General features: G+C 32.6%; 1 pseudogene; it reads left to right on the top strand.

Annotated features, from left to right (window-relative positions):
- The first annotated feature begins 1,177 nt into the window (after positions 1 to 1,177).
- Positions 1,178 to 17,082, top strand: LOC128155588 (uncharacterized; annotated as a pseudogene).
- The last annotated feature ends 340 nt before the right edge of the window (positions 17,083 to 17,422 follow it).

The raw sequence follows: 17,422 nt of genomic DNA, 5'->3' as shown, positions 1-17,422 counted from the left end.
TTCATTTTTATTGAATTGCTAATTGTTATACCATCCAATCTATTTAATTTTAACGTTGGTTTGCGACAAAAAAATATTTATCTCTATTCTGATGTTAACAATTAAGATCAATCATAAGTAACAAATGGTATAAGTCGCCTGTTGAACTGGGTGTCTTAAATCTCTTGGTAAACTTTACTTATATGATCTATGACAACAACTAGAAAACCTCCTTTGTACATGTATATACCAACCTTAATGATTTCGATTACTCAGAGGCGCAAAATTTCTACTATTTGAAACAAAAACAAAAAACAAAAAATCTTAGCCTTAGAATTTTAGCCTTACTATTGAGTTGCTTACTTTTACTTCCAAATTACTAGGTCTATGACCTACATGTACTCTTTATGCTTGTGGCCTCTAAATTATTGTCAATAAATCCGTCCATTCTATTATCCACTCTAATGAATAATTAATCAAAATAATAAAATTATTTGTTGAGATAAAAGATGATATTTTTAATGTAGAGTGGTCCATCTCACTACAAATTCAGATGGTATATTACAGAAGATTTAAAATTTTAGCCTAGCGACCATTGTTTACCACTGATATCTACATACATGTATGTTACATATCAATTTCAAACGATCGATTTTATTTATTTTTTAAATTTCTTCGATCAAGTAATGAAAAATTAACAGATTGGATAAAATTTGATCCCATATCACAAGACATTCATTATTTATTATCAAAATATCACCTGGCAGGGATACTAAGCGATCAAAAATACCATCTGTAGAAATAAAACTAAGAAGTTTCAGTCTATCAAATACTTTGACATTTCACCCGTATAAACATGACTGTATATCAACAGTACATGTGAGCTGAACTATTTTTTTTCCATTTTCAAAATACGTTTTAAAGGCTAAAAGAAGCCAATGATTGATTCTAAAAAGTTTAAAATCCTCCAAAAAAATTGTGGTTGAGAATAGTGAAAGGGGGCTTCCATATCGGAAGAAAACTGTAAACGAACGAGTTTTCCTCTCCGAAAAATCATTTAAATCATTTAATTGCAGGGGATGGAAAACTATTCCGTCGCACTTCACATCGTCTAAAATATTTTTGAGACAATACTAAAATTTGTCATTATCGCTGTTCTTTTCTTTTTACAATTGCAACTTCCCTACCACCTTCCGTTAAACTTCAGTGAATATTCATTCAAATAGTAGTTTTGTAGGCAATATTTTCAATGTGTTCATTGTATGTCCAATATTTTCACGCACAAAGCAAATTAAATGTAACATGCCAGTATCGTTTAATTCATGTTCTTTATGTGTAAAAATGCAATGTTTGAATAAAAAAGGCTAGATCATCGGACACGACACGCTTTCCCCTCTTTAGCAGGTGCGCTGGTCATTCATGGTCACTGATTCCTCACATCACTGAGCTTGCTGATATCCCGAACATAAATTTGCAAACACAGCTTTTATCTCTGAATATCTAATCACCTAAATTACATAGCGCATTCGAAAGCACTATTAAGTCACAAACCATAAAATGGCGATCCTCTGACCATCAAATTGCCATAACACCCTGGGAATAATTGAGCGCGGCGGACAGTGCAGGCACTGCAATGCGTGCTGGCCATAAATTGTTTTAAATCTCTACACGTCAGAAGAAGAAAAACCAGGAAGAAAAACACGGATGCACTTTAGTCATGTTGGTGACCATCATTGACGCGTTGTAGAAATCGGTTCCATTACAACATTTCTGAAAATGGTTTTATCTACAGCAGTGATTATCATTTTGATATCCGTCTCTGCAATTGCACCAAATCCCAAAAATGTGCGTGTAAGTATCTTTGTACTCATTTACATTTAGTTTTCAGATGCGCATTAAAACAAATAACATTTACATCTACGCAAATGTTTATAAGAGTTTAAACAACAATTTTAGACAGAAGAAAACGAGGGTGACGATATACTTGGACAGTCTTTAATAGAAGTTGAAGCGACAATGGCTAGTTTTGAAATGACTTCGCTGTCAACTGATACGCTTGGGCAATCTTTGCAAGGCATTGACAATATGGTAAGTAACACTTTATATTCATAAAAATGGGAAATTAAAATTCATTAGCTGTTCTTAATATGTATATATTTAATGTTTTACGATGTTTACGGTGCAGGCACGTAGCATCAGGGGGGACCTGCCCCCCCCCCCCACTTTTTCTCGCAGCAGCATTTTTTTTTTTACATTTGCATATAAAACATTGAATTATCATGGAGTTGGCCCCCCCCCCCCTTTTTGGGAGTATGTGAAAAATGGATAGGAAAATAAGGAAATTAGAAGTGAAATCGAAGTAATATATTACACCCCCCCCCCCCCCCCCGGATTAGGATGTGTGAAATTCCAAATTTCTTTTATCCTTTTTTTTTCTTTTTGCTTGTCAAGTTTTTTTTTTTGATGAGTCGGCCCCCCCCCCCACTTTCAAAAACGATGTTACGTGCCTGCGGTTGGGCGAGCGCAGCAAGAATTAATTTCACATGTATCTTGTCAATCGCAACATCTCGGACATTTCCGGCAGAGCTCGCAGAAACACCCTAAATGTAAAAAACATTACCGGATGTTCGAAGTTTATACAAAATGGAGTCGCTTCCCATTAAAATAAATATCGGTTTGACTGCCTTATGTTTCGCTTCTGTGGTATATTTTAGGGTATACCATTGGCTTTTGTTTAAATGAAGCTCGCATATTTATATCAAGTTTTATAGAAGGGGGGGGGGGGGGTATCTAAAACGTACGCCTATGTAATACATTCGACCTGTTTTTCCGAGCTCTGTCGGAAAGATCCGAAATGTTGCGATTGGAATTTTACATCACATTGTCAACTTTGCATTGTTCTGAAAATCATCAAGTAACAACAAAGAATTGTTTTATTAACTAAGTGATCAAATGTGTAAACGATGAATATTATTTTTCTTTTGTACTTTGTTGTTATCCGATTTTTTTCCGGTTCATAAAGGTTTTTTTAATTTGTTTATTATTGCATGTTAATTACATACATTGTATTCATGCCTTCGGCTAATTTTGTTGGTGTGTAATTTCCCATTTTCCTATTTATTGATTTGATAAGCAATATCTACATAATTTTTTTAACTGTCGATATGACAGAAAAGTATGGTTCTTGCTTGTGTATATATATATATATAATCTCTTCATCAAAACAATAACAAAAATCTAAGGCAGGTATCGCAGTTTATACTGAAATAGCTAATACTAGATTTACCAATGTTTGATCCATCTCTAAATTTATCGCGGGAAATCTAGAGCGAGACCACTGTGACGTAACACGTTGAACTCTATATTCATTTGTTTACGACTCAATAAGGAAGGAATGGAAGCATGTAGTAAAATCTTTGGTCTCACCAAAGCTTGTGCGCTACTCAAAACGTGACTTCAAACCTCAAAGCATCGTTAATAGTGGGTTATATGTTAGCCATTTTTGGCATAGCACCGCGGGAAAAAAACATTAGTGAGCATAATGGGAGGGAGACAAAAAATTCTTTGTGATGAATCTGTAGGATTAGTTCCTTCTTTTTCCCGCGCGCACTGGTTCTTAGAGCTCGCTATATTTGTACATTCCCAGCACATTCAACAGTTTTGAACTGTCTTGTGAATTTCATATACAAAGTGTTAATAAAAAGAACAAAAGATGATTTCGGTTTAATGCGCAGGTTTAATTCTACAGGAAAAAAATCGTTTACGAGGCAGCGTACAGCTCGAGTGCGCAATGCTTTGGGCTTCTTTTTCAATTTCATATATCCGTAGGTTCAAAGTTATAACTTTTTTATGAATTTGTTTTATACAAAAATTAACTTTATACATCTACGTAACGTTTATTACAGAAGAGAAATTGTGATTTAATTTATGAATTTGATAGACTAAAATGCTAAATTGGCGTCATCCAATTAAATAAAACTGAAAATTAAACTGGTTTGCAAGTGTTTGCTTCTTTTAATGAATGAAAATTTATATGACATTTGAGTTCTTTTTCCCAAAAAGCATGTTCTACGGTGTCCATGTTTGAACGTAAAGTACTATAGCATTGAATGACTTATTTTTGACGTCGTCGTGTCAATAACTGCCGTCAGGTGAGCAGACAAATTGAATAACGCGCGTTAGCGCGTTATGATAATTTGTCTGCTCACCTGACGGCAGTTATTGACACGACGACGTCAAAAATAAATCATTTAATGCTTATATTTACATTCCCTTACTGAGGAAATCAATTGTTTACTTAAATAAATCGATATAAAGTGCAGATCACGGAGGGAGTGAATAAGTAACAGCAAGAACAGCTGTTTTGTAAAACCGGTTTAAACTGATTTTCACATAGCCTGTTGAGATAAGATCGACGAGCATGAAAATATAATCCATGATAAATAACTCTTGAAATGTTGCTTTTAACAATAAAGTCAACTTATTTGTTGAATAATTATAAAACATGGTGTTTTGACAACATTCATGAAATACATTTTTAACTGATAGCATAGAAATCACTGTTTGAGAACTACTTATGTAAATTACTCGTAAATTCATACGCAGTGAATAGGTGTTGCATCTAGAGGCATTTAAACATCACTGAATTTTAATGGAAAAACGCAGTAGAATGTAAATATAGAGCTTTCATCGACTGAAATGAGCGAATAAAGAAATGAAAATGTATTACACAGAATAAGGGAATGTTAAACACTGACATCGGACACAGAAAACTTACTTACACGCTCTAACATATAATTACCGCCTACTAATTATATAATTCGCTTTTCCTTTTGTGAATAATTCATAGACGTTGCCGGGAATAGCCGTTAATGATCTGCATGAAATTGATACCGGACGAGATTCTTTGATGAGGTACAAGTCATTGATAATGAGTAAATGATAACAGGCTGCGCGGTGGGAGAGGGTTAAATAGGGTTGTGAAATGTCTAGCCTTTACTACCGGTATGCTCCACAGCATCTCCATAGCAAAATGGAAGACTGTACGTGTAAAAGAATGAATTGAAAATCCTTTTAAAAAGACAATTATTAAAATCACGTTTATATGACGGACGATACCATTTGGAGGGCTTTAAAACAAACATAATAGATAAGGTAAATCTCTAATACGCAACATGCATATCCAAGATAGATATCATGTGCGTTTATTAAACAATAAAATGCTTTCTTTGGTGATTCATACGGGATAAGAAAGTAGCGATATTGCACAAAAAATACATAACCCGCGCATGAATCATCAAAGGGACATTCTATTGTTTATATTAACTAAAAATCACTAAATTACTATTAACGCACAGAATTAAATAAGCTGACATCATCCTGATTATTTCATGCAGTCCGTGATATTTCTTAGGTCGCTGTAGGTTTCGGCCAATTAATGAACAGGGCGTGTCAAAAGTATCTTGTCGGTTTCAGCCGCTGTAGATTTCGACCAATCGATAATCGGGGCGTGTAGATTTCAGTCTGGCTGTTTCTATAGAACAATGAACTAAGATAGTCCTACACCTGGCACTAAATGGGTTCAATTAGCTTTAAATGATAGATATACGTTCTAGCAATACATATACAGAAGAAAATATGTATGTTTACGTGCTAATGTTTTTGTTATCACTTCTCAGACGAATGTACCCTTGCGAAAATCTTTGCAATGATAAAATTTGCCAGACGTCCGTTTTTCCTAAAAATAATTCCCAACTTTAGGGAAATTAAAACTGGACATACAAAATAGAATATAAACATTTATCTCAACTACATCTCATAAATAATTTTGCGCAAATTGATGAAAGTAAGTATACGTACGCTTTATGGATTTGATATTATACGATATAAAAAAAGAATACAAAAAAGGCGAGGCTTGTATCGTGTTTGGTCTTCTTTTTTTTTTTACTATTTTATGGACTCTAACTTAAATTCATGGTATTTACTCTATAGAATGACATCTTAGAAAAAAAATATGGTGGCGGTAAAATTAATCATATATGTTGACGGATTACTTTTCACGCTGTAAGCTCTATAACTAAGTAGACCCTGACGAAAAATGCCGTAAAAATTATATTTTGCTACTGTTTTTTCAGTCCTTTCAATGTTTGCGTAAAAAATGATATGGATGTCATTTCATGATAATTTTCTACCAAAAAGCATAATTCATATAAAAAGTTAATGTCATTCAGGTCTGTAGTATTTCAGGTCTTTAGTATGTCCCGTATACCGATCCCAATACAATGAAAAACTCCGAAATTTTCCGAATACATAACAATAGTCTCGATAAAAATGCGTCTAACAGTCTTTGACCATCTTCTCATATACGAGCAAAACAAAAAATGTGTAATATTTTTAAAAGGCATAAAACATATTTCTACCTGTAAATTTACTTTTAATTGATAAAAATGAGCATTACATTAATTCATTAAAAAAAAAGCTATCCCGCAGAAACGCAGTTACAACATTTAAATGTGTATTAAATAACGGACCGCCTCCTGGCGGCCCGTAAAAACGCTATGTAAAGGTCGAGCCAATATTGTAAAATCTGTATTATGACGTAGTGTGAATAGAGGAAATAAAACATGATAGATGTAAATATTCATTTGTAAACCGTTTTTATAGAGCCTCCTACATGAAGCTGCAGGTTTTTAGCTCTTGATAGGTCCCATGTCGTCAGTGTACATTATGTATGTTCTTTCAAAAGTAAAATTATTATAACTTTTCATGCGTCTGTATTTGTGCGATTGATATTGTGTGTTTTAAACACACTCAGGTTGTTCTGACAAAGAAAAACCGGACGCGATAATCGTTAAACTGAGAAAAATGTTTTAAGTGATACATATACAAGTAAATAATATTGAATATATTTATACATATGTCGTCTGTGTTCTAGATAAAATCTATGTCTTCCAAACAAATTTTTATCACATTAAATGTCGATAAAGTGAACGAGAAGGTCGGATTTTTATATTTTAAGTAATAAAGAAAAATAAGTATACACTTCGGTCGATATAACATCGAGTTGAGTGACGGTACTTTATAGTCGGTGTATATTTCATTCGCGATTCGCAACAAAACAAAGATTATGATTGGCGCATTTTTATTTGACCCGCCCACTTATCAACGGCTTCTTTCATGCAACATGCAAAGGATAAAGCATAGTGCCATAAACTGCAAATTTTTAGTATGTTTTTAATTGAACCATTCGTAGGTAGTGTAGGTTTAAGTTTGTGTAAATCATGAGCATCCCTATAAATTCTTCTTAAAATTGATCTTTTCTTAAAAACAGAAACGATTAGAAGAATTCGTTGTTCAACACCAAGCTTTAAACAGAACAATTAGATTTTTGTAAGCAAGATGATTTATCTGAATATATTGTACATTTTGTATTTAATTATTATCATAGGGCTGATTAATTTTTGCTAGGTGGTGTGGCAATTGGCCTCTGGCAAGATTGGAAATATACAGCGTACGTCAATTTCATCTGTTACAAAACATTTATCGACGACAAATTGACGCGGACTTATGAGAAAACATTGTATTGAAACTGTAGTTATAAAAATTGTATTTTCAATCACTTCAGCGTTTCTAAGTTACAGTGATCGAAAAACATTAAATTTAGTATCAGCAAAGCGTTTGAAAAACATTTTATTTCATCATGAACTTTTCATTAATTATTTCTAGAATGATGCAGTAAACCAAAGCTGTATCTTGTCTTCTTCGTCCTACACTGAAATGGATATATCAGAAATTTCCAATTTTGAGGAGAATTCGGTTTGTAAAAGTTATTTGTCTTTAAGTTACTTGTGTAAAAATGAATTAATGTGAAAAGATGCAAATATTTCAAAACATATTTTATTCTAAGAAATGTTATTTAATAAGATAATGGGATTTCATTCAGGTTTCAAAATCAAACAGAAATAATCCGGAAAATAGATTTACAACCTCAACTCCAAGAAAACAAAAAACGAGACAATCATCGGAAAATATTCCAAGCATTACTGATGTAAGTAATAAAAGAAGTAGTAGTTTATATACAGTACTTTATATCAATATTTCCAAAGCAAGATTGAAATAAATGAACAATGAAATTTCTGCTTACTAATGTGGTCTAGATACTCTAGTTTATATATAGTACAACCGTTCAATAAATGTGGTGTCATCACCGAAATAAATCAGAAATCCGTTTGCTACTTTTTCCTTCAATTCAGTAAAAATATATGAATATTAATTTACAGGATATAGACATTTCAGAGTGCAGTTCCATAGGGGAAAATAGTCTTGAGGAGGAACAGCCACTGACTTTTGAAAGTAGTTTTGAAACAACAATGCCCTGCACTTCCAGTACGCCGCTTTTGATAAAAAAGAAGAGAACAACCGGTATGTAAAGCATTTCATTTACGCTGTATCAATTGTTTCTATTAAACTCCTAACCTACAAATATTAATTACTTCACCGTCTATCGGGTGACATTTTGCAATCGGTCTTCGTTTGTCATTGTCCGTCGTGCGTCGTTCGTTAACAATATCACATTTATAACTTATTCTTCACACTACGAGGTCAAAGATTACCATTTTTGATATGAAGCATCTTTAGGATAAGAGGGATCTAAATTGTGAATTTTATGACCATTCCATTTTCGGGGCCTTCTGAACGGGGTCAAATATGCTTAAAAGGGCCAGATTTTCAAAACTCGTCTTCTCTTTTTCCACATATGCGGGGAAAAATTAAATGCATGGCGATGATGTCAATGAAAACCTATTTCAAAACTGTAAAATTCATGGCTCCTGCGTGAGGGGTGTTTGCCCTAGGCCAGGTAATATTGTTAAATAGTTAACAGGGCCACGTGACCATATAATTGTGAAAATGTATAAAATTATAGAATCTCTTATTCTCTCTATTCAGAGCAGGGGAGATAAACTGAATGCATCGTTACGGTATTCATGAAACCCTCAACCTTAATTGTGAAATTCATGACCCTTGGGTCAGGGGTTCAGGCCGATATGACAAGATAGTGAAAATATAGTAAATTTCAGAAAACAAGTCTTTCGACTTTCAAAGACGTGTGAAATAAAATAAATGCATTATCATTTTATAATAAGATAAAACTATAAATGCAGAGGTAAGACCCATTGACAGATCGATCTAAAGACTATGGTACGCAGGTGACTGTCATGGCCTGTAGGCCTCTCTTTTCTTGAATACCAATGTTTGATTACACGTACAATAAACAATGAATAATTATCGAGTGTTACACATGTATCAAGATTTGAGAGAGAGAGAGAGAGAGAGAGAGAGAGAGAGAGAGAGAGAGAGAGGGAGAGAGCGAGAGAGAGAGAGAGAGAGAGAAGAGAAGAGATAGATAGAGAGAAAACACTTAAGAGAGAAAGTTCTCCAACCTAATCAAGAGTTTTTCATTTCTTTGCTATTGTAGTTAAATCATCTAGACACCGAAAGTTACTACAGAAAGCACTTTCAACAACATTTATCTGTTTAGTTAGATCAAGAAAGTGCCGATTATCTTGCTTAAGTGGAATAAATACAGATTTCGTAAAAAAAGTAAGAACAAGGGTTTGGACAAAGGACTTTGAAAGCAGAGTTGAATGGTTCTCTGACAAATATTCCGAGGCCATTAACAAAGAAATATCCGTCAGATACACTATAGAAGATGGGCGACAGATTTGCGCAAAATGCTTTAGGAATTTGTACAGACTGGACAAATCATTTTATTACAAATACATTTCAAAATTTGAGAAAGGTGCGCTTTCAGCAGGATACAGAAATGCCAAAACACTGCACAAAACTTCGGAATTAGCAATGGACTGGCTAAACGATTATGCTGTTTTTCACGGGGACCAAATGCCTGACAAGGGTATCGTTCTTTTGGCATACAAAACCAGGAAAATTGACATCTTCAACCAATATTTTGACGAAACTGTGGAAAAAATGCAGAGAACTGTTTCAAGGTCAAATTTTTACAAAATTTGGGCAGACAATTTTCCCAGTCTAAAAATAAAGCAGGTACGTGTAAAAACATATTTTAACTTTAAATTACGTGTGATGTATGTAAGATTTTTTAGGATTCAATTACCATCAAGTCAAAATGTAAAACGGCATAAACATTAATATATCAATAATGATAAACAAAGTTAAAAGTATTTCCTCAATTTATATTTTAGGAAGCCATTTCATGAGACTAAGTATCATAGCATTGTTAGAAAATTGTTGATTTTTTTTTTCAGACTAATTCTTTTTCAAAATGCAACACCTGTACAAAACTTGATGCGCAGCTACAAGCCACCAGAGACCCGATAAAGCGTGATGAAATTAAAGGTCTAATTAAAGCGCACAATTACAGACAAATGTAAGTAATTAATATTATTATTTCATAATGCATTATGTTATATTATATTTCTGATTTCAGATATTTAATGAAAAAAGTCTATGTAAAATATCTTTAACTTATCTTTTCAAAATTTTTTTACATTTGTAACCTCATTTTTTCAAATGCAAACACAACAGTTACTGTTATCTTATATTATGAATATTTATTCAATTGTTAAAGGATGGAAAGAAAATATTACTACTCAAAACGCAACCAAGCAAAAGAATCAAAACGAAGATACATGTCAATAATTATTGACGGAATGGATCAGAGTAAGTTTATGGAACTGTTTTCGCTTCTTTTCTTTTTTAAGTCTTTTTTAAGTAAAGGACCCGACTTTTGTTAGCAGTGCAAGAGGCTCGGGCAAAAATAAATTGCTAGACTTATTTGTATTTGCTTAAAGATGACGCATTTAATAGCACTGAACATTTTCAACATAAGTGGCGCAACTGCAACGTGTTAGTAACCATAATATTGTTGATCCTGCAAACTGTACAACACACTAAGATGCGGTTTTTCTCCTTACTCTTCAGTGAAGACTAATTTGCCTCATTTCCTTGGACGTCAATCCAATGATTTAGACATGGCAAACCTTCTGTCTACCCACATTCAAGGAGTCATTAATCATGGATTAGATAAATTTACAAAATACGTGGATATCAACGAATATGCACATGACTCGAACATGGTCATGAACACAGTTTTGAAGGAACTTTATTCAGCTAGCTTGCAAATGGTAAACTTTTACTATTTAATTTCGATGTGCTACATTGTATGTATGTTATTGTATCGATCAAACATAATATTTATTGATTTTGTGTAATTCTATGAATACATTATTGCATACATTCAGTTCGATGAATTAATATATCAATTGCTTTCTAAAATTATATCGGTTCAACTTTAGCTGCATACCTTGTACAGCATCAAATAAATTAATATGACTTATTTACAGGGAAATTTTCTACCTCCAACTCTCTATGTCCAAGCCGATAATTGTTTTCGAGAAAACAAAAATAAGTTTGTTTTAGCATTTTGTGAAATGCTAGTGTGGAAGAACATTTTCAAAGAGGTGAGTATTATTTAAATAACAAAACGGCCTATGTTATTTAATGTAAGAACATCACATACGAGGGTTGTTCGGAAATTATTGAGACAACCCGAATATTTTCTTTTCTAATTGACGAATTTTGGTGAAAGTTGGCATAGACACTGAAGAAACGCCAACAAATAATAAAACAAAGACATATTAAAAGAATATTTAATATTTTGTTTACGGCGGTAGATAAATAAGTCGGTGGTCAGGGTACCCGGCGCAGCCATGAACTCAGCGATTTAACAACTTAAACATCAACTTTATAAGTGTCCGTAGAATTACAGTTAATGATAAAAGAAATCAAATTAAATATGTTCATTTTGCTATTCTTTGCAACTAACTTTTGATTAAGTTTTACTGATGTTCGAGTTGAAATACGGATATGGTACACATATATTTACCAAACAATAGAAATCTGACAACGACTTTACATTGAATGTTGACGTCAAGGCGGCGCATTGAAAACCGTCAAACTGGTGGATATCTCAGAAGAAGACCTTTTAAGGCCACGCAATTGCTTAAAAAACTATACGATGACAAGACAAGGTGTAGAGCCTCAGCTCATCATATTTTTTTTCACTGATTGTTTAAGTAGAAATAGGCCAAAAGGATTAATTATCAAGTACTTTTGACACACTAGCTGTTGTCAACAGTTCTAAAACAATTTAAAAAATGACTGCGGGAGACATTCACAGTAATTAGACTTTTGGATAAAAATAACTCGATTTTTCCCCTAAAAAATCAAGAATGAGAGAAAATGTAAATGATGACATCTTTAAATGAAAACAAAAGATGATAAATAAAGAATAATTCTTATTTTCGTTCGTTTGTAAGGTGTTTAAAACACAGGAGCAATATGAAGCGTTAAAATGACGCTGCGAAAAGTTTGCGGTTGCGCCGGGTCACTGGACGAAGGCACATTTGTCAGCTTACCAGGAATGATCTATTCATGCCATGGACAAGAAACTTTTCACATTGATAATCTCTATCCTGATTTACGTTTTGGTGAAATTTCAAGAGTTTATCTTTTGTACTTAAAGAATAAGAGAAAATGTCTCAATAATTTCCGAACAACCCTCGTACACATCACTGAAAAACTGTTCAATTTGTTTATAGAACTTTCAAAAATACTGCAATGACCCGTTTAAGCAATGCTACATTGTGATCATGATACTTTAAATGAATTCTTTTTATGAAAACCACTTTTTAATTTGACTTTACAATTTTTTATTCATGGTAAGAAGTAGAAAAAAAATATTTTAACACTTCAGGTGCACATTTCCTTTTTGTTCGTCGGACATACCCATGAAGATATTGACGCTGGGTTTAGCAAAATCGCAGATCAATTGAGACGAAACGAAGCTTCAACAATACCAAGACTGCTGTCTTTGATACCCAATACTCGACAACTGAAAGGGCTTTATGATATAAGAAACTGGTTGTCTCCATATCTAAATTCAGTGTCTCAACATACTAAACCCCATCATTTTCGATTTTATAGGGATTATCAAAATCAAGTAGTTTCAGAATACAAAGGAAGTCACAATAATCTATGGAAACGTTTACCTAGCACAATTTTGAAACAAATGCCAAATGGTCTTCCACAAATTTTAATACCTCCTTATTTTGAAAAAATAAATATCGAAGCATTGGAGAAAAATATTGATCGCTCAAAGTTTTTATTTTCAGAACAATCGCAGTTTCAGTGGTGGAAACGATTTGTTAATTACTTAAAAGATCTTAAATCAGACCTAACACTTCGAACGAGATATGCCAAAGATCAAGCAAGATGGTTGCTTCCACTTCTTCCTAAACAACGAGAAAATGCAGACCAAGAAGAGGCAGGACCATCGAGACTTGATCCCGAGTTACATGAAATGGTGGACAAAGAATTAGATGAACCGATTGTAAGTATGCGTTAAAATATTTTTATCAATGGCATACACCAGTCAAGTTTTATATCATTTCCGACAAAGAGCACACGGTGGGTGTGAGCGGTCAGCAGAGGATGCTCACTCCTCCTAGGCACCTGATCCTACCTCTATCTTTTTAGAGGTCCGCGTTACTCTGCTTTAAATTTGTATTTCGTTTTATGGATTTTTGAGATGGCTGACAGTTTGTTATTGTCATTTTTTTTATTCTATTCTTTTGTAAGCATACATAATACCAATTATTATATAAAGTGTTTATATCAAATCTTAGAAGTGATACTTTAAATTTCAAAATAGTATATTTATGTGGTTATTCGCCTCATCTAATTGGTTTTGCTGTATTTGATGCGTACATGTAAATACAGGTGCATGTAACCACATAAACTGTTGACATATAAATTATTGTTTCCCACAAGTCGTTCATTTATACTTGCTAAGCTTTCTGTGTGTTCAAACAAAATCAATGCGGAGTAAAAAAACAAATGCATCTTTACCTAGCTAAAATCTCTGGCAATGCTTAACCTGCATTTTACTTTAATTTACTGCAGGTTCAAATGCGAGTTCAAAAGAATACCAATCCTTTGAGAAGAACACCTGGTGCTAATGCTAGCAATAGAAAATCGCAAAACAAAGGCAAGTATTTTTTATTTCATACCTTCTGATACCATCAGTTTTGAACGAACTTACAGCTATTCATGATGATCATTAATGATCCCACCCAAGTGCCGATGCGATTATTAAATATACTACTGGAAATCTAACATCGTCATTGCAAAATGATTGTTATGTATATGATGAACAAAGGTAGATAGAATTATTAGATCCATGGCACCACCGTCAGGGACTCGGGACGTTTGATACCAGGGCAAAGCGTTACCGCTTTAGTTAAAGTGTACATGCATGTGTGTCACTGATAAAGTTGTGAATGTTGAAAACTTCACCAATCTGGATGAAAGTGGTGATCCCAAATCAAGGAGTGGAATTTCTTACAAGTGAAAGATGTTATTTACTACTGAAATGTTTTCCTACTTTTGTTTCATTGTAAAAAAAATTATACTTAATAACAAATGATATTTCACACGCATTATCTCTACTATCTTTGTTTAAATTGTTAAATCTTTTAGAAGATAGATCAAACAGAATTCCTACTATATATTTAAAAGATGTGTTGTTTAAAAATCATAAACAAAAACAAATTTTGTACAGGAGAGTATTGTGACTGTTACTGTGCTTTTCTCTATTATCTTTCCCATGACTGTATTGAAGTGATCATTAATGATAACTCGCATTGTGTTTCCATATGAAACTCACAATACAAATTCATGCAATTTGCAATGAATAGTAAAAAGAAAATGTCTGGAATTTTTAAGACACTTTAAGCCTAAGGATTTATAAATTTTCTTTTCAATTACTGTAGATGATGTTTTGAATATTGCCAACACCGATGATCAGAAATCGACACACTTGAAGAAGAGGACAAAAAAGAAGACAAATAAACAGATAATTGTCAGGACAATTTTTCAAACATTAGTATATTTTTATAGAGTTGACACAGATAAACATTTTTATCTTGATCTGTTTTTAGACTTAATTCAAGCAATCCATTCAATTTGTGGTATTTTCATCTTCTTACATATATATGCAATGAGCTATAATCTTTCAGTATTTGCCTTTTTATGGCATCTTACAATTAGATGTCATTTATATAGAACAGCGTATACAAGTCTTCTTTTTTTGAATTATTTTGAAATTTTCTTGAGCGAAGCTATATGCCATCCATTTGCTTCAGTGGTTAAATTCCTTTAAAAAACTGTCGGAACATTTTGATTCCCATTGTCTATTGGTTTTGAAAGCTGTTAAATAAAATAAGTATCAATCTAGTATTGTGTCAGTACAATCTTAGCTTTTTGATGTCTGTTTATACACTTGAGTGTAACTTTCACCTCAATGGAGTAAAATTAATCTTACTTTTTAATTTGGGGGTAAATTTACCCCATGGTTAAAGATGGGATTTTTGATTGCTATAGAGGTGTACATGTAATCATATTGTGTAGGTGTTAATCTTAGTTTTTGTTTGTCTTACTTTTTTAAATGGGAGAAATTTACCCCATGGTATAGAAAGGGATTTTTTAATTGTATAAAATGTTATGTAGGTGTTAATCTTACGTTTTGATTTTGAGGGATATTTACCCTATGGCTAAAATAGAAAATTGTTATTGCTATACATATCATGTGTTGATTTTAATTTTACTCCTTGATTTGGAAGGAAATTTACCCTAAGCTGAAAAAGGGAACTTGTAATTGCTATACATGTATATGTTGTTTAGTTGTTCATCTTACTTTTGGATTTGGCAGGAAATTTACCCCAAAGGCTAAAGAGAGAGAATTTGTAATTGCAATACATATTTTGTTTACTAGATTACTTTCTGATTTGGGAGGAAATTTACCCCAAAAACTAAATAGTTTAAAATGTGTTATCGTTATATGTATGGTGTGTATTTATCTTACTTTTTGATTTGAGAGGAAATTTATCCCAAGGCTTAACAGCTAAAATTTGTAATTGCTATACATATATATGTTGTGTAGGTGTTTACCTTACTTTTTGATTTGGGAGGAAATTTACCCCGAGGTTAGATAGTTAAAAAATGTTTTATCGCTATATCGATGGTGTGTATATATTAATCTTACTTTTTGATTTGAGGGAAAATTTATCCCAAGGCTTAATAGCTAAAATATGTATTTGCTATTACAAATATATGTTGTGTAGATATTGATTTTACTTTTTGATTTGGGAGGAAATTTACCCCAAAGCTAATAAGAGAAAATTTGTAATTTCTATACATATGTTGTTTAGGTGTTTTTCTTTCTCTCTGATTTGGGAGAAAATTTACCCCAAGGCTAAAAAGCTAATTGGTAATTGGTATAAGTGTGATGTGTATATATTAGTATTACTTTTTGATTTTAGGGTAAATTTATCCCAAGGCTAAATAGCTAAAATTTGTAATTGCAATACATATGGTGTGTATATATTTATCTAACTTTTTGATTTGAGGGGAAATTTATCCCAAAACTTAATACTTAAATTTTGTAATTGCTTTACATATATTATGTGAACGTGTTCATCTTACTTTCTGATTTTGGAAGGAAATTACCCTGAGGCTAAAGAGAGGAAATTTGTTATTGCTATACATGTGTTGTGTAAATATTAATCTTACATTTTGAATTGGGATGAAATATACCCTAAGGCTAAATTGAGCGAATTTATAATTCCTTAACATATCGTGTGTAGATATTTGTCTTATTTTTTGATTTGAGAGGAAATTTACCCCAAGACTAAAGAGAGGGAATTTGTATTTTCTATACATATGTTGTTTGTGTGTTTTTCATACTTTCTGATTTGGGCTATGTAGTGGAAATTTGTAATTGCTATACATACGGTGTGTGTATATAAATTTTACTTTTTTTATTTGAGGGAAATTTAATCTGAGGCTAAAGCGGGAACTTTGTAATTGCTATGCATATGTTGTACAGGTGTTTAATCTGTTTTTATATGTATTTACGAGTCAATAAATGAGTTAACACAGATTTTTCTACGTTTCTGCGTTATTTTGAGGTAAAACGCCGAAAACAGACAAAAAGATTTTCTGTTTTGATTTTGGAACGCGTTTAATGTAGTCATGTGGTAGTGCATGCCTCTCAGAATTGAACCAATTCAAACAGTTGTATGAGGATAATCTTCACTTTCCTAATTGAACAATAAAACATTTTCTGATTGTCTCAGTAACACACTCACAAACTTAGTTTAAGGGCGAAATAACAAATCTTGAATACCCGGTTTTTCTACATTGAATGCTTTATGCAAGTTTGTATCAATTCGTTGTTAATAACAATTCTGTAAAAACTTTGCTGATAATGTATATAAATTTGTTTCCTTCTAAATTAAAACATATATTTCTTTCATTCAAAAATAAACATAAAATTTGAAGAAAA

The sequence above is a fragment of the Crassostrea angulata genome, chromosome 7 (assembly GCF_025612915.1).
Source record: "Crassostrea angulata isolate pt1a10 chromosome 7, ASM2561291v2, whole genome shotgun sequence".
In the NCBI taxonomy this organism is placed as follows: Eukaryota; Metazoa; Mollusca; class Bivalvia; order Ostreida; family Ostreidae; genus Magallana; species Magallana angulata.
This window is presented reverse-complemented; position numbering and strand designations above follow the sequence as displayed.